The 24999-nt window shown below is 48.1% G+C and overlaps 1 long non-coding RNA gene across 1 annotated transcript in view; it reads right to left on the bottom strand.

Moving 5' to 3' along the window:
- Positions 1-11363: 11363 nt before the first annotated feature.
- Positions 11364-24999, bottom strand: part of LOC142070667 (uncharacterized) — a 78110-nt gene continuing 64474 nt past the window's right edge. Inside the window, exon 4 of the long non-coding RNA XR_012666629.1 lies at positions 11364-11440. This is a non-coding gene — a long non-coding RNA (uncharacterized LOC142070667). The remainder of the gene's footprint in view (positions 11441-24999) is intronic.

The following is a 24999-nucleotide window of genomic DNA, read 5'->3' as shown; positions in this document are numbered from 1 at the left end:
TCTTCTGGTGCCCCACTAACATCATTAGGAACTTATCCAGGGAAACAAATGGGCATTACTCCATGCAGGGACTGGAGAATTAGTGAGGGGCTGGAGTATGCATTGCAATTGTCTCTATAATCATTTAGCTGTGCACAATTAGTGGCTTTGATCTCCAGTTAGGTGCTATAAGAAAAGGAGTGCTTGTGGCACCTTCGAGACTTACAAATTTATTTGAGCATAAGCTTTCGTGAGCTACAGCTCACTTCATCGGATGCTATGTAACTCTGTGTGTGTGTGAGAGAGAGAGAGAGAGAGAGAGAGAGAGAGAAGACAGAGAGAGAGACTGTACAGTATGCATGTGCAAAAGTGTTTAGAGGTTGGGGTTGTTGTGTATTCACTGTGGAGATTGTGGTTGTGTGAAAGGAGGAGGTGGCTTGGAGTATACGTGTGGTGTAGGGAGTTATGTACGTGAAATCATTGTGCAAATCAATGATCCACCAGCCTCTGGAATACAATGTTCAGCGTTGGTGATCCCATCTCAGGAAAGAGACTGCAGAATTACAGGGGAGTCAGAGCAGGTGATGGACAAACTCTCCTAAGAAGAGATACAAAAGATTGGGATTGTTCACCTTAGAGAGGGGACCTGATAAAAGTGTATACAATAATGAATGGTCTAAAGAAGGCAGCTTGGGATCATCTAGTGCCCCTGTCTCACAACACAAGAACATGGACATTCAGTGACAAGGAAAGGTGGCAAGTTCAAAACTGACAGAAGGAAATGCTTCTTTACATAATGTGTGGGACTCACCACCACAAGGTAACATTGAGGCCAAGAGTTCAGCAGGATTCAAAAAGGGATTAACTATGTGTCCTTGTCATGGGGCAAGTACACCCGATCATCCTATGTGTCTGGGCAGGATTGTAAGAGGTAGACAGTAAAGATGGAGATGTGTATGTGAGCAGTAAAACTGGGTGAAATTTTGCAGCCAAAACATGGTTTTGATGAAGAATGCATATCCAGCTATACCAAACTGTTCAATGGCTTCATGTTGATTTTGGTGAATTGTTTGTGCTGGGGAAAAAAATCTGCAAAAGCTGAATAATTTCATTTTGACATTTTGTAAATGAAACATTTCGATGTTTGGGTTCAAAACGACTTTTCATTTACAAATTTCCTTCAATTCTATTTTTTAAAAATTCAAAAAAAATTTTAAAAAAAGCTCCAAATCCATATGAAACATGTAGTTCACCTGCAACATGGATTTTGCTTGTTTTGTTTGTAACTTTTTAGTTCACCAAAGCTTTTGAAAATTTTCAGTTTCAGTCCAACCTGAAACGATCTTGAACATTTGGGGGGAAGAGCTGCCAATGACCTGTAAAACTCATTATCCGCACAGTTAGTAATCAGTGGGCCATGGCTATATGGGAGAACCCGATGGGAGGGGCAAAGGGGGCAATTGCCCAGGGGCCCGGGAAATTTAAAAGGGCCCGGGGGACCCCAGCCGCTGCCTCCATGATGGCTGATGGGAGCCCCGGGCCTTTTTAAATTGCTCGGGCGGGCTGCAGGGCTACTAGGTGCACACAACCAGGCTGACCAATCATGCTGGCCCACGGGGCCCCCCAAAGCATGGGGCCGGAGTGGTCGCACGCACCTAGGAGTGACGGACAGTCCCAGAAGTGACAGATTCGTCACTTCTACCCTGGGCCCTGCTCGGGACGGTCCTGGCCCTGGCCCTGGAATTTCTGTCGGGGCTGAGCACTGCTTTGAGGGTATCTGTGGGGATGTGTAAAAGTTACCAGAGAGTGTTGCGGGGGAGGCAACTCAATTCAATCAACTTGAGCAGCGTGAAAATGGATGCAAAATGCTGCCAGAGTTACATAATCAAGTATCTGCAAGGGATGATGGGGCTTTACGGTCACTGTGATCCTCTGTACCTTGTGTCCATTTGATACTATTGTTCAATTCTAACCCAGTGACAGGTTGTCACATCCTGAATTCAAGCTATTTCTGTCATCTCACTTCTTGACAAATTATGCTCTTTTCCTCCTTGCTTTTTACTGGGTGATTTTCTTATACCTTCAGATAATTTGAGGAAGTGTATTTCTTTGTACCTGGAAAAGTGGAGAGGAAAATATCTTCCACTTTCTGTCTCTTCTCCTGGGAGAGGAGTCATTAAAGTCATTCATCCTTGGGTTTCCAGTTTTCATTTCAGGACTGTGATCACTGATGCTGTACTTGCTGGGGGGGGTCTGTCTGTGTTTTGCAGGTAGCCTGCTGGCATGAAGCTCCCATGTAGTGATCTATTGCAATCTATCGACTTGTTTGTGCTCTGATCTTGCTAGCACCTCATGTATTGTTTTTTTAGGGTTTGCTCTGGGGTTTTAAGCATATCTGTTGCTCAGTAAGACTGTTTGCATCAAGAATCTTATCAGTGTTATCTCAGTCTGGAAGTGCAGCTATGTAGGTGTGGAGTGTGTTTTTTATTGAATTTCTGGTTTTGATCTTCTGGTGCTTTATGATGGGGGGGAGTGTGTGTTGCTTTGATTGAGATCAGAACCGTAGGAACATTTTGTATATTGATTAGCCTCGGGAATTGTCCTAGTTCTGCTCAGCGGCCATTGTTGGGTGAATTTCTGTGTAGGCATAGGAGTCGTGTGCAGAATTGCAGGGGTTCTGTTTGAGGGGTAGTTTGATGTCCTAGCTGGGGACCCTACTACACCTCACTTTCCTAATGCAGAAATGATCTTTTTGAGTATATTCATCAGCGGGCTGAATTTCTGAGGAGTTTTCCTTATTGCACAGGAAGCCTGAAGAGGTTTTTAGATGGAGGAGGGTGTGCGTGCATGCATCTGGTAAGGGTCTCTTGGGGTACGTCTACACTGCCATTAGACACCTGCAACTGGCCAGGGCTGGGGCACCGGAACAGAGGGGGCCAGGGGGCCATGGCCCTCCCACTTTTGAAAGTGGATGCACCTGAATTCAGGGGCCCTCCCCTCTCGCAGGGTCCCAGGGCGAGCCCGAATGTGTGCACTGCAATTCAACAACCTCTTAGCCCGAGCCTGTAGCGGGCATTCAACGGTGCTGTCTCTTGATAAAATGTTGGGGTGGGAGCTTTTTCTGAACGAGCATCACCTCTAACTCCCCAGCCAGACCTGCCAGGCAAATGTGTCACAGTAAAGTCTTTAGCAACTGGCTAGTTTTTGAGGCCAGGACATGTGAGTGACAGAAGTAATGATCCAGTGCCCAGGGCACACTAGCTTGGGACTCAGGAGACTCATGCTGAATTCTCTGCTCTGCCACAGACGTCCTGGGAGACCTTGGACAAGCTCTAAGGGCTGCACTGCAAAGGTTAGTTCCAGTTACTACACTCGACTTTGGGCTGGTCCACACTAGAAAGTTAGGTCGACCTAGCCATGTTGCTCAGAGGGCATGAAAAATTCACACCTCTGAGAGGTGTGGTGAAGCCAACCTCAGCCCTAGTGTAGACAGTGCTAGGTCAACGGAAGAATTCTTCAGTCGACCTAGGTACCGCCTCTCAGAGAACTGGATTTACTACAGTGACGGAAGAAGCCCTGCCGTCGTTGTAGAACGTGGGTATACTAGAGCACTACGCCTGCATAACTGCAGCGTTTCTAGTGTAGACACACCCTCCCTCTAGAGCTAGCCTAGCCTGAGTGAGAGCAACCACACCGTGAAACAGCTCAGGCTCTGGATTAGCAGCACAGAGCTACTGGGTTAGCAGCTGCACTGTTGTAACGCTGCATCCCCACACCAGCTTGCGCATCAGCAGCGCTCGGCTTCAACCCACCCCCGCTGATTGGCCAGCTGGATCAAGCTACAGGATCATTTTAACTTGAGCTAGAGATTTTGAGGTGTCGATGGGGGTTGGGTTAGGGGCAAAAAAACGAACACTGCAGTGAAGATGTGCTCTGAGTCTCTCTGTGCCTCCATTCTCGATCTGTAAAATCGGGGTCCCTACTTCATGGGGGGTTGTGAGGATAAATACATTAAAGCTGGTGCAGTGCTCGGATACTATGGTAATGAGGGCTACATAAGACCCTAAGCCCCTAGACAGTAGGTTAGCGTTAGCTATCCTGCTGTGGAAAGTACAGAAGATCTTTTTATACACACAAACCATGAAAAAATGGGTATTTACCACTATAAAAGGTTTTTTCTCCCCCCACCCTACTCTCCTGCTGATAATAGCTTATCTAAAGTGATCACTCTCCTTACAATGTGTATGATAATCAAGTTGGGCCATTTCCAGCACAAATCCAGGTTTTTTTCCCCACCCCCCTCCGCAAACCCACTCTCCTGTTGGTAATAGCTTATCTAAAGCTCTGCGATACAACCGCATTTGCTCCAACCCCTCAGACAGAGACAAACACCTACAAGATCTCTATCAAGCATTCTTACAACTACAATACCCACCTGCAGAAGTGAAGAAACAGATTGATAGAGCCAGAAGAGTTCCCAGAAGTCACCTACTACAGGACAGGCCTAACAAAGAAAATAACAGAACGCCACTAGCCGTCACCTTCAGCCCCCAACTAAAACCCCTCCAATGCATTATTAAGGATCTACAACCTATCCTGAAGGATGACCCAACACTCTCACAAATCTTGGGAGACAGGCCAGTCCTTGCCTTCAGACAGCCCCCCAACCTGAAGCAAATACTCACCAGCAACCACATACCACACAACAGAACTACTAACCCAGGAACCTATCCTTGCAACAAAGCCCGTTGCCAACTGTGCCCACATATCTATTCAGGGGACACCATCACAAGGCTTAATCACATCAGCCACACTATCAGAGGCTTGTTCACCTGCACATCCACCAATGTGCTATATGCCATCATGTGCCAGCAATGCCCTTCTGCCATGTACATTGGTCAAACTGGACAGTCTCTATGTAAAAGAATAAATGGACACAAATCAGATATCAAGAATTATAACATTCAAAAACCAGTCGGAGAACACTTCAATCTCTCTGGTCACGCGATTACAGACATGAAAGTTGCGATATTACAACAGAAAAACTTCAAAACCAGACTCCAGCGAGAGACTGCTGAATTGGAATTCATTTGCAAATTGGATACAATTAACTTAGCTTGAATAGAGACTGGGAGTGGCTAAGTCATTATGCAAGGTAACTTATTTCCCCTTGTTTTTTCCTAACCCCCCCCCCCCGACTTTCTTGTTAAACCCTGGATTTGTGCTGGAAATGGCCCACCTTGATTATCATACACATTGTAAGGAGAGTGATCACTTTAGATAAGCTATTACCAGCAGGAGAGTGGGGTAGGGGGAGAGAAAACCTTTTGTAGTGGTAAACACCCATTTTTTCATGGTTTGTGTGTATAAAAAGATCTTCTGTACTTTCCACGGTATGCATCCGATGAAGTGAGCTGTAGCTCACGAAAGCTTATGCTCAGATAAATTGGTTAGTCTCTAAGGTGCCACAAGCACTCCTTTTCTTTTTGCGAATACAGACTAATACGGCTGTTACTCTGAAACCTATCCTGCTGTGTAAATGTAGCTGCGACAAGGAATGTTCGTTTAGCAAGGTAAACTAGGCGAGGACATCAACAGGCGGAAAGGGAAGAGTGGTCACCTCGCCTAGCTACCTTGTGCTAATCACTACAAGTGTCTTGCCGCCAGTCAGGATTTTAGAGTGAGATCACGAACACAGTCACTATAAGAAACATGGCTTAGGCCATGTCTACACTTGCAGCGGCGTGTAGAGTACAGCACTGCAGTGAAAGGCAGGCTCCGTCCACCCTCAGCACTGTGGTTTGTAGCTGCACGCTGCAGTGAAAGGCAGGCTCCGTCCACCCTCAGCACTGTGGTTTGTAACTGCATGCTGCAGACAAAGGCTCTGGCACCTCCCTTGTTGTCAGCAACTTTTACTGTGGCGAGGAAAAGCTCCGGCAGCAGGGAGGCCATGGGACAATATCAGTGTAGACATGGGAGGCTTGGGTTGGGCATGCAGGGAGCTGTGTAGGGTGTATAGCCTGGGGGTTCAGGCATGTAGGGGGCACTCTACTCCACTCCCCTGAGCCACACCTCCCCCTCTACACTGCTATGTACACCCATGCAAGCTGGGTATGCAGTGTCTGGACTCTATATGCTGCCGAAAGTGTAGACGTACTCTTTATGCCGGTGAAGACAACATATTGGAATCTCTAAGGCAACGTCCACACTGGGATTTAAGGGTGCGATTCCCAGCTCATACTCCCACTAGCTCTCACGGAGCTAGCATGCTAACAATAGTAGCTGAGCCATGGTAGCCTGGGCAGCCGTGAGTGACAGCGATGGCTAGGCACCCGGATATGGACTCACGCAGTCCAGGTGGGCTTGTACTCGGGGCAGCTAGCCCATGTGATCGCGGCTGCACGGCTGTGTTTAGCATGCTGGCTCGATGAGTGTATCTAATCGAGATGGGAGTCACACCCCGCACACCAAGTGTAGACGCAGCGGAGCTCAGGGAATGTTCCGGCAGAGTTAGAAGACCCAGACTGGAGGGGTAGAGTAAGCAGTGTTCATAGGACTTTCTGGGTGTTCTCACTGGCAAACTCAATACAGTGTCTGGACCACTTCATTTCTGACATTTGACTTTCCCAAAGCTATCTTTCGATTCCTGTTGTAGGGCAGAGAAAGGTGGGTGCTGAGGAAGACTGAAGAGTAGCGAGTCGGGGTTCTTGATGCTCGTCATCTTTGTCAGCTGCTCCATAGTCAGTGGCGGGAGATGATCAGGCATGAAGATAGTCATAGCCCATCCCAGCAACTGCCTCCATCAGCATTGCTTTGGTTTCAGCAGCTTTCTTGGTTCAGACCTATTATTAGGATGGAAGACCAAAGCATTGTGAAGCATGTGTACTAAGGAACACCACTACACAGCTGGGCAACACCAATCACATGGGCACCAAGAGCTTTGGTGGCATGATAAGGTCACCAGTGATGGACATAAACTGAATAGCCAGCCAGACCACCTCAAGGACCTCACAAGAGATTGATCTGGATGGTACTCGATCTGCCAGGAGGCTACGTCCCTCTAGGATTTGCCACGATGATGGTGATGATTTGGGGGGGATTCTGCTAGTTCTTTCCTAGTGTTCTCCAGTGTATTTTTTTTAAATGATGATGCCTTGTTCCCCAGTGAGTTTTTCAGGATGAATTCCCGTATACAGATCTCACACCGGTGTGGTGGAATGCTGGAGTTTTTTCTTTCCGGGTTTGGCAGACGGAATGCATGTCTTTCATTCTGCAGTGTATCGCAATTGGGATAGCATGCATTAGCCCCACCAATGTATTCTCGCTATTTTCTTTACCTCTCTTTCTTGCCCTTTTTGAGTTGCATCATTTCACTGGCTGTGTGTTTAGGATGAGCTCAGCTGCTCTACGTCGGTCTCTAAGCAGGAAGCATAGCAGAACATATATAGATGGCTCTAAGGGGCATGCGTGTTTTCGTGTGTGATAGAGTGTGTAGAGGGTGTTGGAGCATCCGTATATGTACATGTTCATATGTGTCTAGGGCTGTTTGTGTGCATATGTGTATGTTGTGTTGCTGTGTGTGTACGAGATTGGCAGGATGACAGGAGAGTTTGTGAGGCATAGGCGCCAACTTCGTGGAGCACCCATGGGAAAATAATAGCAGGCGCTCAGCACCCACTGGCAGCCCCACGGATCAGCTCTACCCCCTCTCTCCCAGCGCCTCCTGCCCACTACAATCAGCTGTTCAGCAGCACGCAGGAGGCTCTGGGGAGTGCGGGGGAGGAGCAAGGACAAAAAGGAGCAAGGGTAGAATGGGGTGGGAAAAGGCCGGGCAGGGGTGGGAGCGCGGGGGAAGGGCTGGAATGTGGGCAGGGCCTGGGGCGGAGCAGAAGTCCAGCACCCTCAGAAAAATCACAAAGTCTGCGCTTCTGGTGTGAGGGATATAGAAGAGTGTGTATATGTGGAGACAGTGGAAGGGATGGGTAGGTGAAGTAGGAAGAGGGCCTGAAACATAAGGCCTTGTATTAAAGGCCTGGTTTGAGGCCTGAAAAAGTAATGGTCAAAATTTGCTAATATAAAGCAGAGTTAAGTTGTGATCAAGAGGCAGGCCCTGCTCACAGAATCTGGCAAGAACAGGGCTGATATTGCAGAAACACATATTCCTAAGTAGTCCTAGGCACAAGAATATATATGCAAACACATTCCAGAAAGGTGGTACCAGAACATCTCGCACATTCCCTAAAGATAACAGGAACACACTAACCCATCCTACAGGGATGACAGTGGGATGGATAGAGATGTTTTGATCGAACCTATATGTACAAGGCAATGGGTGGCACCCTAATACGTCAGAGGGGCAGTACGTAACTTGCTTGTATTGGTGTATAAAGATGTATCTCAGAGGGAGGGTCTTTGGCCAGCCTAGGGGGCAGTGGAAAGTGCCACCACTGACGGAGCTGCCTCCACTGTCATAAGCATCCATGTCTTAGTATCCTCGTAGAGTCTGCCAGGTGCTATTACCGTGCTTTGTTGACAATAAACCTGGCCGGGCACCTTCACACCTTAACGGATGTTGTGGTCATTGGGCGGTTCGCTCGAGGTCTGCACAGAGTTGGAACAGCACACAGGGAGAACGCACACGCAGCTGAATATCTGACGACAGTAGGATATAAGTGTAGTTGTTTCATGAAGCTGTAGATACTCTCTGTACCCCACTGAAAAGAAACACATATACCCCACATACAGGCACTGACTTTCATTTTTCTGGGTGGGTGCTCCACCACCCCCACCCTGAGACCCTGCCCCCACTCCACCCCTTCCCCCAAGGCTTCACCCTCACTCTGCCTTCTCCCACCCCATTTCTGCCCCCTCCCCTCAGTGCCTCACACCCACCGTTGAACAGCTGATCAGCAGGGGCCACTAAACAGCTGATGGGGGGGCACTGAACAGCTGATTGGCGGGTGGCTAGTGGGTGATGAGCACCCACTTTGTTTTTCCGTGAGTGCTCCAGCCCCAGAGCACCTATGGAGTCAACGCTTATGCATTGTGGCATATGAATAGCAACACTCTGCCTTGCAATTCATCATTAATTCTTCAGGCTTTTATTGTTGCAACATTAACCATAATGAACTCTTCTTGCATTGATGTCAATTTCATATGTCCTTTCCTCTAGAAGTGCCTGGTAACTTAGCGTTAATTAATGATGACTTATAGTATATTGTGTTATGGACCTGGTAACGCTGCTGGGTAGCAAAGTGTCACAGAATGGAATCATCAAACCTACTGCCGTAGCTGGGCATGGCGTGGGATTAATTGTTGTACTGTGCAAAAATTCAATAGCCTTTGGATCTGGATAGGAGACGAAGCATTGTCCAGTGATGAAGGTGTTAGTCTGAGACTTCGGTTCCGTTCCCTGCTCTTTCCCACGTGTCCTGTGTGAATTTAGCCTCTCTCTGCTTCTGTTCTCCATCTGTACAATGGTGTGAACAGTATGTCCATAGCTCTCAGAGGTGTTGTGAGAATAAATACAGTACGTGAAATATTGTGAGGTGCTCAAAGTAAACATTCAGGGCAATTGCACATGTAGTCCCACTCCGTGGTCCAGCGAGGGCACCCACTTTTAGGCTTCTGGCTCCCAGTCATGCCCTCTCTTGGGAAGAGACCCACATCTCTCTCCCTTCTGATCGGGTGTTTTCCAAACTGCACTGGTTCCTGCCTCCCTGTGTTATTCCCCAGCAAGCCAGACTGCCTAAACAGGCCAGTAACTCCATGTTGCTTTCTCTCTGAAGGCTATGAACAGCTGCCATTGCCAGCGGTTATAAGTTACCACACAGGCCGTGATAAGCAAGTATTTATTCTTAAGGTGAGAGAATTACAAAGAAAAGATTAAAAACAATCAGAGTTCCTATAAGCATGCTACAAGCTTTCCAGAGATCACCCAGATTTCTGGGGCCTCCGTCCTTCCAACCCTTCCCAGAAAGGATTGGGGTCCCCTTGGACAGACGGTCCTGTCCGCTTGCTGGATCAGAAAGGAGGCCATGAGTCAGCTTCAACTCAGCCAAGTTTTCTGAAAGTTCTTTCTTTGCCTGTTGGTCTCTGGAGAATCCAGTCTGAACCAGTGTATGGAGTGGAGCTGGAACACTTTTAATCATGGGGGTACTGAAAGCCAGCCCCCTTACCCTGGTCCGCACCCCCCAACCCCCCCTCCCCCCCAGAGCTGGGGCCGGGAGCAGAGCCGTGTCTCTGGGAGCTGGGAACTTGCACAAGGGTAAGGGGGCTGCGGCTGGGGCCACAGCAGGGGGCAGGCCCAGTGCTAGGAGCATAACCCCGGGGACCAGGCCAGGACCCTGAGCATGGGGCCGGCGGCCGGGAGCCTGTGTATGGGGCCAGGAGGTAATGAGGGCAATCTGAAAACCTCAGACAGTGTGCCCAGAAAGCTGTAGCGGTGGGTGGCTGTCATCTTTTTGAACTTAGGACCTCATTTAGAGGGTTCTCTTTCATGGAGAGAAAAAGTTGTGGCAATATTTTGTAAGTGCATTTAATGCTGGTAAAGGAAGCGTATCTCCAGCCCTGAGGCCTAAAGTTTATGCACAAAAAAAGGCACAGCAGCAGTGCCAATTGCCCCAAACTGTCACCTCAGTCTTGGCCTGGAAGGACCACTTTTGGAGGTCTGAGAGGGCAGTTTGGTCCTTTGCCCCTCTGCTGAGATTGCCACTTTGGGTGTCAAGTGTAATACAGGAGAGAGTTTAATATGGACACTTGTCCAACAGGAAATGGACTGAGAGCCATTCACTTATTAACCATTTACAAACTCCAGGGCGCCTCCTACCTGGGCCAGAATCAAATGTCTGGCCTAGAACAAAATGCCCCAGCAGCTCATTCATAAATCCCTTGAGCCATCCATGTCCTTTCTTCCAAAGCTCTATGGTGTACACAGGGCTTAAATTCAGCCAGAGCTGTCCAGAGTGGAGTTCCAGTAAATATTTTCAAACTCACAGGGCAGAAGCCCCAAGCCCCTGTGCCTCCCATGGGACAGAAACCCCAAGTCCTGGCACCTATCATGAGGCAGAAGCCTCGAACCCTGGTGCCTCCTGCAGGGTAGAAGCCCTGAATCCCGGTGCCTCCCGTTGGGCAGAAGCCCCGGCACCTCTATGTGGCCCAAACCCCAAGCTCGGGCACCTCCCATGGGTCAGAAGACACAAACCTGGTGCCTCCTGCGGAATGAAAGCTCCAGGAAATATTCAATGAGAATTTAAGCCCTGGATGTACAGGAAAGGAGGGGGTCAGGGACACCAGCCATCAGGATATAGGATTCAAAGCCTTCAGCAACTCATGTATGCTCACATCAACCATCCCAGGTGTTTTCTCGATCTACCTGTACTTACGGAGTCTGCAACACTCTCTCTAGATTCCTGGTGCCTCCAGCGCCTGGTGCCCTTGCCATTTCTGGCGCCAGATGGACCTGGGAAGCAAAGGAGCAGAGCAAACCTGAAAGACAGGAGCATCCTAGTGATCCAAGCCACATGCACAGCACCTACTCACTTTGGAGAAACAGAAGCCTGCAAGCCCCACTCACCAGACTTCCAACTTACCTGTAGGCTTCAGTCTCATCCAGAACCTAAGCGCTGCGGAGCTGGAAAAGCTCTCTAGAGCCGCTAAGCTCAGGAGCACTAGAAGAATGAAGCTTGTGGCTCTATTCTTGTAGATCTCCTAGGCTTGACAGCAGATGAAGAAGAGTTCTACCCCTGGGGAGCTTAAGCACTGAAGCCTGCAGCTTCCTGAGATACCAAACCCCTACCAGCATTTCCCTATTTCCGAGCAACACACTAGTTGTTCAGTAAACAGGGATGTCTGGACAGACAGGGATCAGTAAATCTGTATTCCAGAGCATTAAAATAAATTGGACAGAATATTTTTGAAGAGAGAGGTACAAGTCCTGGACTAAGGCTCAGATCAGTTCATATCTAAGCTGCAGTGCTTTTCCCATTTCTAGCACTGCCTTCTGGGCTCATTCAATACATGGCCTTTCTAGTGACCACTAAACTGAGTCTTAGGAATGTGGACATCTGCCTGCTTGTGGGAACCAACAATTCATTTTACACAATGTCTTGACTGGGATGAAATGATAAAACACAGGATGATGAGAGCCCCGGTGATTACCAAAGATATCTACAGACCCTGAAGAGTCTAGGGAGCAACATGGTGTAGTGAATGGGGCACTCCTGGGGGGCATTAGAAAAGATGGGTTCTGTTCCCGGGTCTGCCAAGGTTGTGTGACTGTAATACAAACAACATCAAAAAGAACTGTCTCCTTTGAGGAAGAAACTTACATATTTAAATATCCCTTCCCCAACTACTAAAACACATAGATGTAGCCTGTTTTATAATGAGTTGGCTTGAGATGTGCTAATACCATCTACCGCCTGCCTGTCATCGAAGTGATATGAACTCTTAAACCTTAATTAACAGTCACCCTTTATTTTATTTATTTAATTGTTTTCCCCCTTTTAATTTTTTTTAAAGGCAGAAAGCAGCCCCAGGGATAATTCCTGCAAAAGCCAATCAGAAATTCATTTCATACAGGAGCCTGGTCAGAACTTTTCATTTATTAGTCACCAACTAGTGAATTCGACACCAATTGGCAAGACAAAAGCAGCCAGGCAAGCATTCAAATCAGATTAACAATTTGCACCTTTCTGAAAGGGATTAGCAGAGCTGTCTGGTCTGGGTGCATTAAGAAATCTGTTTACATCTGTCCAAAAGTGTAACCTTATTTGTGTCTCTGTACTGGGATTGATTTAAATAATAATAATAATAAATAACAACCTGATTCAGATTGCATCTCATCCCTTATGGAAAACTCCTAAAGATAAACCTTGTATTTCCTTAGGGTTCTCATTTTCAGATAGGTTTCAACAGAATCTTGACAGTACCAAATAATTGAATCTGTGCTCACGCACTCGCAAGGTGCATCCACAGAAAGGAAGATGGTCTAAGTGGTTAAGGACTCAGATATTCTAAGTTCAAATCCCATCTCTGTCACAGTCTCCCTGTGTGACTTCAAGTAAGTCATTTTATCTCTTTGTGCCTGGGTTCCCCATGGGCAAGCCGAGGATGATAATACCATCCTCCTTTGTCTATTTAGATTTTAAACAGGGAGTATGTAATCACAGCGTCTCTTACAATACGTTTGTACTGTGCCTAGCGCAATGGAGCCCTGATCTCAGCTGCAGTCTGCTACTGTAATACAAATAATAGCAACATACACAAATATTAATTGGACATCAAGATCCTGATCCAAAGTCCTTTGGAACGTATGGAAAATCATCCATTGACTTCAACAGACTTTGAATCAGCCCCTAAGTGCCTGGTTTCTGGGTGCAAACACATAGATGTCACAGGGAGGTACAGAGCTGTTTGTTTCAGCAGTCCATTGTGGGTGAATTTCATCTCTGCACAGAAGATCAGCACAAAACGTATGCACCACTTAAGCCTTTGGGAAATGTAAGCCCTGAAATTTCAGTGATGCCTGGGCTTTGTCCTTGCCCTCTGCACGTGGGGGAGTTTCACCCTGGGGGTGCAAAGAAACTGGCACAATAATTTCCAGGTGCAAAATTGTGCTCTGAAAAACAGAGACCCCCCTTCTGAAATCCACATATAGCTGGGACATTATCAGGTCAAAATTAGTAATAATTTTAACAGTGTTTTCTAATTATTAAAATGGAAGAACAACGAATTCCAAAGTGCACGTATCAAGGAATGCCGCCAAGCGGCCAGTGATCATGTGGGCATCAGAAGCTTCAGTAGGGTGACAAAGTTGCCAGGGATAGATATAAACTGAATATACAACCCGACCATCTAAAGCAGTGCTACTCAAAGTGGTGCTCCGGGGACCGGTGCCGATCCGCAAGCCATCGGCTGCCGGTCTGCGCGCACATTGGGGGAAAGAATTGCCGGTCCCCCACATCAGATAGCTTAAGAAGCACTGGTCTAAAGCACCTTGCCAGAGATCAATCCGGGTAGCGCTGGATTTGCAAGGAGGTCATCTCCTTTTGGGATTTGCCATGATGATAATGTTGCACCTTTATTTAACATCTCTCACCCAATGGCCTCAAAGCCCATTCTAAGCATCAACAAAGCCTCACTGCATGGCAGTTAAATCTTGCCGTCCCCACTTTTACAGCGGAAGTAAGTGAGGTATGCAAGCTAAGTGACCTCTCCAAGGCCACAGAGCCATTAAGTGGCAGAGTCAGGAATCCTGACTCTTGATCTCCTGGTGGTCTGTGTATGAATCCTGGGAAATTTACTTCCCTTCACTGCTGGATTTTTAGTAAATGTTTATCCTGAGGCTATCCCAGCACTCGACCACCTTCTCCTGTGCCTGCTTCTCCACCAGAGCCAATTGTTTCCTCAGTCTTCAAATATTTAACTACTATCTCACTATAGCACTTTAATCCCAAAGTACCCTCCTGCCCTTTAATGGCTATTTTGCCTGAGTGACGGCTGAGAAAGATTAAAAGATTTGGTGCATCACACACACAATTTTAGATCAAGGTAAAAATTTACCAAAGATCCAGCAGTCAATGGAAGTAAATTCTCAAGGATTTATTCACAAAGGATGACTCTGGCAGCCCGGACACCTGGGTTCTGTTCCTGGCTCTGCTGCTGATCTCCTGGGTGAGCTGGGACAGGTCACCTGGCATGGGTGCCTCAGTTTCTCCAGCTGATTTACAAGGAAGATAATATTTAGCATCTGAAACTATACATGGGCCCAAACCAAAGCACTGAATCAAACACTTCTGAGCTTGGCATCAGAATATCAATTTGGTGGCTTGTAATATTTGGGTATCATGTCATGTTTGTTTCCTCGTGTGGGTGCAACATATCGATGGGAGCTATATCAAAATTACTCCTAGTCAGAGAGACACATAGGCAGTAGGGTTTCAGAGTAACAGCCGTGTTAGTCTGTATTCGCAAAAAGAAAAGGAGTACTTGTGGCACCTTAGAGACTAACCAATTTATTTGAGCATAAGCTTTCGTGAGCTACAGCTCACTTCATCGGATGCATACTATGGAAAGTGTAGAAGATCTTTTTATACACACAAAGCATGAAAAAATACCTTCCCCCACCCCACTGTCCTGCTGGTAATAGCTTATCTAAAGTGATCACTCTCCTTACAATGTGTATGATAATCAAGGTGGGCCATTTCCAGCACAAATCCAGGGTTTAACAAGAACGTGGGGGGGGGGTGTTGAGGAAAAAACAAGGGGAAATAGGTTTCAGAGTAACAGCCGTGTTAGTCTGTATTCGCAAAAAGAAAAGGAGGACTTGTGGCACCTTAGAGACTAACCAATTTATTTGAGCATGAGCTTTCGTGAGCTACAGCTCACTTCATCGGATGCATGCCATGGAAACTGCAGCAGACTTTATTTATACACAGAGAATATGAAAAAATACCTCCTCCCACCCCACTGTCCTGCTGGTAATAGCTTATCTAAAGAGATCATCAGGTGGGCCATTTCCAGCACAAATCCAGGTTTTCTCACCCTCCACCCCCGCACACAAATTCACTCTCCTGCTGGTGATAGCCCATCCAAAGTGACAACTCTTTACACAATGTGCATGATAATAAAGTTGGGCCTGGATAAATAAATAAACCTGGATTTGTGCAGGAAATGGCCCAACTTTATTATCATGCACATTGTGTAAAGAGTTGTCACTTTGGATGGGCTATCACCAGCAGGAGAGTGAATTTGTGTGGGGGGGTGGAGGGTGAGAAAACCTGGATTTGTGCTGGAAATGGCCCACCTGATGATCACTTTAGATAAGCTATTACCAGCAGGACAGTGGGGTGGGAGGAGGTATTTTTTCATATTCTCTGTGTATAAATAAAGTCTGCTGCAGTTTCCACGGCATGCATCCGATGAAGTGAGCTGTAGCTCACGAAAGCTCATGCTCAAATAAATTGGTTAGTCTCTAAGGGGAAATAGGTTACCTTGCATAATGACTTAGCCACTCCCAGTCTCTATTCAAGCCTAAGTTAATTGTATCCAATTTGCAAATGAATTCCAATTCAGCAGTCTCTTGCTGGAGTCTGGATTTGAAGTTTTTTTGTTCTAATATTGCAACTTTCATGTCTGTAATCGTGTGACCAGAGAGATTGAAGTGTTCTCCGACTGGTTTATGAATGTTATAATTCTTGACGTCTGATTTGTGTCCATTTATTCTTTTATGTAGAGACTGTCCAGTTTGACCAATGTACATGGCAGAGGGGCATTGCTGGCACATGATGGCATATATCACGTTGGTGGATGTGCAGGTGAACGAGCCTCTGATAGTGTGGCTGATGTGATTAGGCCCTGTGATGGTGTCTCCTGAATAGATATGTGGGCACAGTTGGCAACGGGCTTTGTTGCAAGGATAGGTTCCTGGGTTAGTGGTTCTGTTGTGTGGTATGTGGTTGCTGGTGAGTATTTGCTTCAGGTTGGGGGGCTGTCTGTAGGCAAGGACTGGCCTGTCTCCCAAGATTTGTGAGAGTGTTGGGTCATCCTTCAGGATAGGTTGTAGATCCTTAATAAGGCAGTAAGCCGACATTACTGGGAATATGCTCAAGCTAGGAGTAGGCCTTTAGTTTAGGATGTTCTTAGGCCCACTTCAGGGTCCAAATAGGCCCACACCTTCCAGTTGGACTCCTTCCCAGAGTGGTGGGTGCTGTCCAGGGTTCTCTGCTGGGAGTCCCCATCTAGTAACTTCATTTTGAACCATTAACCCCCCGTTCCCAGTGCTGGTTTGTTTGTTTTTTCATTATTTGTCCCAGGAATCTGTTGCCTGGGCTCTGTGGCCCCTCCCTCAATCAAGGCTTTCTGTCCTAGGTGGGCTTAGGCTCATCGTCCCAGAATCCAAGTTGGCCCATATCTCCCAGCACCACTACGCTCGCACACAGCAATCGCTCCCCCTTCAGTGACACATAGCTCCGAAAGGAGACTTGTGAGTCGCTACACAGCAATCGCTCCCCCTTCAGTGACACATAGCTCCGAAAGGAGACTTGTGAGTCGCTACACAGCAATCGCTCCCCCTTCAGTGACACATAGCTCCGAAAGGAGACTTGTGAGTCGCTACACAGCAATCGCTCCCCCTTCAGTGACACATAGCTCCGAAAGGAGACTTGTGAGTCGCTATATAATGCACATCTGCCTTACAGGCTCAGGCTCCTCTCCGCTGTGTTCTGTTGACATGACAACCTGTCCCATGCCAGCAACGGCACAATATCCTCGGCCTCTCGCTGCTTTTTGTCCTGAAAGTGGGCAGGAGGAAGAAATAAGCCCTTGAGCCTGTCAGCGCCTTTTGCCCACGCCCAGCGCACACTTCAAGAAGCAGGTGTGACAGTCAGAGAGAGATCCACTTCCATCCCCCAGCCCTTCCGCAGCGTGCAGTGATACAGGCCTGGGCAGCGGCTCGTTGCTGTTGGAGCAGAGGGCTCGTCCGAAATGTTCACGCTGTAGCCCACATCTTAATAGAGAGGCCATTGGGTGCACTGCCATCTCCTCTCCCGCTACCTCATCCCCGTGGCAGCTGTGGCTTTGGCGGAAAGCACAGCATTTGGCTCCCTTTAAGGCAATAAGTCATTGGTCCCTTTACAAGAAGATCAGTCCTGCTCTGGAATCATAGACTATCAGGGTTGGAAGAGACGCCAGGAGGTCATCTAGTCCAGTCCCCTGCTCAAAGCAGGACCGATCCCCAACTAAATCATCCCAGCCAGGGCTTTGTCAAGCCTGACCTTAAAAACCTCTAAGGAAGGAGATTCCACCACCTCCCTAGGGAACCCATTCCAGTGCTTCACCACCCTCCTAGTGAAACAGTGTTTCCTAATATCCAACCTAAACCTCCCCCTCTGCAACTGGAGACCATTACTCCTTGTTCTGTCATCTGCCACCACTGAGAGCAGTCTAGAGCCATCCTCTTTGGAACCCCCTTTCTCTCTCCTCTTGCTCTTCATTTCATCTCTCATCAGTTCTGCTCCTCTCTCATCCCTTGCTCCCCTTGCTCCCCTCTCCCCCTGCACACACTCCCTCACTACTTGGCTCCCTTCTCCCTTGAGCATACTATCAAGCCACCTACCTGTTCCTATTCTCTGCCCCTCCGCCTGGACATCCCTGTCCCACCAATGCCTGGGAAGTTGTAGAATATGGATTGTACGATTTGTAGAGTACAAATGGCTTTTATAGATTATGGCCTTTTTTTGGCAGAGATCTAGACTATCATGCAATAACATATATGATCAATGTCACAGGCGCCAACGCCGTGGGTGCTCCGGGGCTGGAGCACCCACGGGAAGAAAATAGTGGATGGTCAGCAGCCACCGGCTGCCCCACGGATCAGCTCCTCCCTCTCCCCCCCAGGTCCTCCCGCCTGCTGCAATCACCTGTCCAGCGACGTGCAGAATGCACTAGGGGAGGAGCAGACTTGGGGAAAGGGGCAGAGCCTGGGGCAGAGTGGGGGTCGAGCACCTCCCAGGAACTTGGAAAGTCGGCGCTTCTGGTCACTGTGATCCTTAAATAGCACGCAGTATGGTGATTCTAGCTCTTTTATGATACAGCCATCAACCACCACATCTGCTTTAAGCCATACAGACCATATGGTCGGATTTTTTCAGACGTACTGAGCCAACGTCAGTGGGAGTTGTGGGTACACAGCAATGCTGAAAGCCAGGCCAAAAATGCTAATGGTTTTCTTTACACATTATAGATTATGGTCTTTTGCTCCGTAAATAGTATTGAATATGTATTGTCATTGTGGCTTCAGAACGGAACGGGACCATTATTTGTTATTGCCATGAATGCTTGCACAAATATCCATTAACCCACCCTTTCCACAAATGCCCAGCTAAAACATCTGCATGGCACGGATTATGGCCATATAGATTATATTTCTTCCAGCAGCCTGTCCGATCTCCTGCCACCCTTCGATCTCCTGCCACCCTTCGAGGAGAAGGGTTTCTGGTAACCCCACTTTGTGAATGGAATGCAATCAAGGGAACAGCTGTTCAGGGGGTCCATCTTGCCTCGCCACAAACCCTCCCCCAACCCTCATGCCGAAACACTCCTTATTCCAGCTGCTCTGCAGCCCTTTGCAGGCACTCTTTGTTTCAGCCGCCCTCCCTTTCCGATTTGTAAATGCCTGCCATTGCCATTTGCTTTTATTTGTATTTATTCTGCTGATAAGCGCCGGCCTCCCCAGATGGATGCCTTGCCTGCAGCACTGGCTGTCTCAGGCAGGCCGTTTGTATGTTAATTCCGGTGATTACTTGCACATTCCCAAATCCTGTGCTTGATTCTCTTTTATGGCCACTATGAAAGCCTCTCCCCACTGGGGAAGAGCCATTACCCCCAGCCACTTTGCAAAGAAGAATGGACAGTGAAGCTTAGCCACACACCAAATAAATCTGGTTTTACGCTCATCTCACTGACGACTCATTTCATACCGAGTCTGTGTCAGAGGGGAAAGCCAGATCTCTTCTAATTTAACAGCAATAAAGAAGTGCTAAAATAAAACAGCAGGAAGGATGAGACGCGTAAGAGCCTGTGCATGTCCCACAGCAGCCCGGGTCTCCAATATTCCTCTCCTTGATACCTAGAATATACATCTTGTTATGTGCCTAGGCTCCAGCTATTAACACCAAATCATCTCAATTATTGTTTATAATACCGCAACACCTAGGAGCCCAAGTCAGAGAAGAGGACCCCCCATGGTGCTCGGCGCTGTACAAACGCAGGACAAAAAGACAGTCCCTGCCCCCCAAGGAGCTTCAAATCTTAGTATAAGACAACAGGTGGATACCAATAGATGGGGGAGTGCGAGGACTCAACACCGAAATTATAGAGGCACTTATTAGGTTTATCTGGTCCATCCAACAGGGGCCCTCACAGGATTGTTCCCTGCAGCCCGGTCCCCAGAGCTTTTGTTATAAATTCCAGGCAAAAACTACCCTATGTTAGGGTTGCAAAGTGAAGCCCCTCCTCGGACAGCATGGCTAGGTCCACACTACGAGCTAGGGGTGTGATGCCCCTGCTCCTGTACGGGCTGCGAGGAGCAGTAGCAGCGTAGCCGCAGTAGCACGGGTCACAGCAGCTGGCGAAGGTATGGCTGAGCTGGGCTGGGTACGAACCCGCCGGGAACCAGTGGGCGTTCGCTCAGCACGGCCCACCTGTGTCTCCACTAGTGCGGCTATGCTACTAGTTATATGGGCACTCGCTCAGCAAGTTTGCGTACTCAGGCAGGGGAATCATCCCCCCTAGCTCATAGAGTTGCCGTGGCCTAAGAAACGCCAGTGTACTCTGCCCCCTTGTGCACACGCATTACCATGCATCTTTTAGCTGCATGATTGCTCAGGCCCATTGCCAAGAACCGGCATCCTCAAAAGAAGCTGGGTTAGTGCCCATACCCTGCCCAGAGCTTGGCTTTATTGGTAACTGTCAGACCATAATCCAAATCTCAGCCAAAACTTCCTCACCAAACTTAGGTGTTCCCTAGAGAGTCCCTCTGAAACTCTCCCAGTGAGAAACACGCAGCCCCTTTATATCCTGGTTGGGGCTAATTGTCCAGTAGCAATTAGCCTGATAGGTGGAGGGTTTAGCATGTGAGCTCAGGATGACTCCACTGAAAAGCCCTGCATTCCCGCACAGGCTCTGCTGGCCTGTCCCGATTCCTTAGCCTTTTTCCTGCAGAACCCCACCCTTGTTCAGCCTACAGGCTGGACCATGCAATAGGAAATGAAGCAGCTGTTCGATATGTACTGCTCAGTGAGGTGGCTTCTGCTCTGGACAACTCCAGCTAAATTGAAGCCCTGTCCTGATCTAAGACTGAACACCCTATGCGGTATCATAATACAAATAATATGCAACAACCATGCCAAGCTCCGCCATACGCTTCCTGGGTGACCTTGGTGGCCAAATTGCTTAATCTCTGTGCCTTCTTTCCCCAGCTGTATAATGGAGATAATATCCCCTTCCTCCCATCCTTCTCAGTCTTGTCTATTTAGAGATAAGTGACTGTCTCTTATGTTCATGTACAGCACCCAGCACGATGGGGCCATAATGGGTTGGGGCCTCCAGTTGCTACCATAATACAAATAAATAATAGAAAACACCAAACAAAGGATGGAGGAAGTTGAGGAGAGGGGAATTTAGGGCTTAGCATTCATGATCTCTAAACTAGAGAGAGTAGATTAAAGTCTGCGTGATATCCAGGAGAAATATTTTATCTCATTGGATAATTACCTACGGCCAAGTCCTGGCCGTACTTGTCAACAAAGACTAACCTAGATTATCCTATATCTGTGTCAATTCATTTCTCTCCAAGCAAGGAAATAATTCACTCTTTGAGCCAAACTCTTCTTTGCCTCTCAGGAGCTGGACGATTGCCTAACAATGTATATATATTAAGCAGTTTGTTATTGTGGCAGCTGAAAACATGATTGCTCAGTATGCATTGCACTTATCATAGAAGTACAGTACATTTAAACTTATGTTTCGAATAGTCAGCTAAACTAACTAATCACTCAGCCAAGGAAGTCAAGGCACCTCCTGGGAAAGAGAGGCTATTGAAATGCTAATAGATCTTCTTCCAAAAGTAATGTGTGCCCAGACAACAGCAGGGCATGCTATTGTTCGGAATGATGCTCAGGGGTTAAACTAGGGGGGAATTCTTATTTGTGCATTTGCCAAGTGCTGACAGAGGATCAAAAGAACTCTTGGATGTGAGCGACTGAACTCGGATATGTTCACTACGCCCCGAAGGCAAGCGGGGAAGGAATCCCCCAGTGTCCCTCAGCAACATTTGGGGGATGAGAAACTTAATTAACTGGTTGAAATTTTGATGGAGAAAAACAGGACCAATCTGGTGAAGATTTTTGCTGACAGTTTGTGCTGTTTTTTGACTGCCTCCAACTACACAGAAGTGCTTTGGCTTCACAAGCTCCTGGGCTTGGTTTAGAGGAGAGCTGGTGGGAAAATGCTGATTTCTCGAAAGCAAAAAAAAATTTTGCAGGAACATCCCGGGCAGGTTTCTCAGGAGCAGGACTGGAATGTGTGGTCAAAACCTACCTCAGAACAGCCCAGAGATTAATACATGTAGCTGGGATGTGGGGAGTCCCTATTCTGAATTACCCAGCATAGTGATTTGAACCTGTGTCTTCCACTATCTACATATGTGCCCAAGCCACTGGACTAAGTCTCTTTTCCGGATCCCCTGATTTATCACAAAATGCCTTGACAGCACTCACTTTCATCCTGATGCAGAAACAGAACATTTTGAAATCGGGGACATTTTCATGGCAAGAGAAAACTGTTTCCCACCCAGCTCTAGTTTGCTCTGCAGAAACATAAGCAGCTAACGCCCAGCGTCCGTTGCACAAACACAGCCACATGGGTTTACAAATGGTTCCATAACCTGTTAGAACTCACTTCTTCTCGGCAGGTCTGACAACTAGTTAGAGCTTAACTGGCTCAGTTTGAAATGCGTTAATGCCTGGAGAGGCAGAAAGAAAAGGAGTATTTGTGGCACCTTAGAGACTAACCAATTTATTTGAGCATGAGCTTTCGTGAGTTACAGCTCACTTCATCGGATGCATACCGTGGAAACTGCAGCAGACTTTATATACACACAGAGAATATGAAACAATACCTCCTCCCACCCCACTGTCCTGCTGGTAATAGCTTATCTAAAGTGATCATCAGGTTGGGCCATTTCCAGCACAAATCCAGGTTTTCTCACCCTCCACCCCCCACACACAAATTCACTCTCCTGCTGGTGATAGCCCATCCAAAGTGACAACTCTTTACACAATGTGCATGATAATCAAGTTGGGCCATTTCCTGCACAAATCCAGGTTCTCTCACCCCCTCACCCCCCTCCCAAAAACCACACACACAAACTCACTATCCTGCTGGTAATAGCTCATCCAAAGTGACCACTCTCCCTACAATGTGGCTGAAACAACCCAACTAGTCCTCCCGCTACTGTCCCGCAGTGCAAGGGTGGCCTTGCAGAATCTCCCAGAATGCACTGCTTCTGGGATCTGAGCTGGGATAGGTACTCAGAGGGCATTGCAAGCGACAGCACTAGGGGGGATGCAAGGCAAAACTTAAACCAATTCAGGGTGGCTAGCGTAGGCCCAAATCAGTTCCGTTACAAATGGTTCCACGCTGTTGTCACAGGGTGCTCCCTCCACTACCCAGTGCACCTCACTGCCTAGCCTGTTTCTGGGGTTTCTCAGGCACAAACCCACCCAGGCTGTTTCCCTTTCGCCGCATCCTCAGGTCTCCAGCAAACAGAACATGCCACAAGTATCCTGCAGGAGGAGACCACTGCACAGCTCACCCAATGAGCTCCTTCCCCTGCTTCCAGCTCCTCCCAATTGTACCACTAGCCTAGTCATTACTACCCAGGTACTCGTAATCCCCCAACAGAGAAGCCTTTTCTGTGTTGCAGCAATGACAGTGATCAGGGAGCTGCTGCCCGCACTCTGCCACAGATGCCTACAAGGCCATGGGGGCGCTATGGTCACGGTGCACAGATTGCCTCCGGGAGCACAGTGAGAGCATGGCCACCACCAGGCCTGCTTACGGAGCGCAGTATGGCTCCCCCTCCTGCAAGGCTGAGGCTGGGTCTGCGCTGCCCATCCCCACGCCCTTTAAAGGGGCAAGCGCCACTGTCAACACGCTTTGCTCTCCCAGGTCCCAAGGACTGGGGCTGTGTCTGGTCCTGAGCAGGGCCAAGACTGGCAGGGGCTCGTCCCCTCCTCCCTGCCTCCTGGAACACTCGCACCTGCCCAGACAAAGTCCCACCCTAATAACATGAGGGGATTTAGAGACAGGTGTGACATACCCAGGGTACAATCCAGATCAATGAGTAGCTGCCCTCTAACTTGTTATGCCCTCTACACTGCTTTGCCGCTGTAGCTTCCTGTTTGGACTGCTCCCAAACAGCTTCTCGCATGCAAGTCACTCCCAGCTAGGGCTGTGTGCTGCAGCCAGCCAGCCATACCTTGGCTCTTACCAGCCTTGTTTATTCGGCAGGGTGACCCCCACTGCACCCCCAGTCCTAGATTTTCACCCAGAAATGCATGTTCTGTACTGCCCAGCCCTCTTCTGAGCAATACGAAATTCATATATCGTCTGTATTTCTTTAATAGAAATTACATGCACACTTTGTTACCCCAAATGGCATTTCCCCAGACACTTCAATTTACATACACTGGATTTGATAAAACAATCAAACAAGTTAATTAACTACCAAGAGATGGATTTTAAGTAAGCACAAGTAATGAGGCATAAAAGTCAGAAATGGTTACAAGAAAAATATAGATAAACCACAACTGGTGCCTAATGTAACAAACTATGTTAAATTCAAAGCAAAGTTTTTCTCACCACATGCTCTCAACAGTCCTACTGGCCGAACTCCTTAGGCCAGGACCCCTTCTTCTGTTTAATGGCCGCTTCCTTTGTCCCTTCTCATGCAGTGAATTGACGTATAGAGAGCGAGGGAGGAGGAGGCGGGCCTTGGGTGTCTGCCCCTTCTTTTTATAGTCCTTTTGCCCCTTTGGGACGCGTTTCCAGCCTGGGAACAAGGCAACAGGCAGTCTGTTAGGGTTGCCACCCAGCCAGGTTCGAACAATCCGGTTTTTGGCTTGTGTCTGGGTGCCATTTAGGGTTGCCAGGTGCCCAGTTTCTGACCAGAAAGTCCAGTCAAAAAGGGGACCTGGGAGTGTCCGGTCAGATGTCCTGACCGGACACCAAAAGTCTGGTTACTGTGGGGTGGGGAGAGGCCCTGGGTCATTAATCTGCACCAGCCCCTGCTCAGCCGGGGCCACCTCCTACCTGCAGGCAGATCCTATCCCAGCCCCAGAGCAGAGGAAGCCCAGCTGGGGATGGAAGGAGGTGGAAACGATCCAGCAAGTGACGGCGATGGGGGGGAGAGGAGCATGCAATGAGGGTGGGGCCTTGGAGGAAGAGGCAGAGCAG

The sequence above is a fragment of the Caretta caretta genome, chromosome 1 (genome assembly GCF_965140235.1).
Source record: "Caretta caretta isolate rCarCar2 chromosome 1, rCarCar1.hap1, whole genome shotgun sequence".
In the NCBI taxonomy this organism is placed as follows: domain Eukaryota; kingdom Metazoa; phylum Chordata; order Testudines; family Cheloniidae; genus Caretta; species Caretta caretta.
Note: the sequence above shows the minus strand (reverse complement) of the source record. Positions and strands in the feature narration are given on the sequence as shown.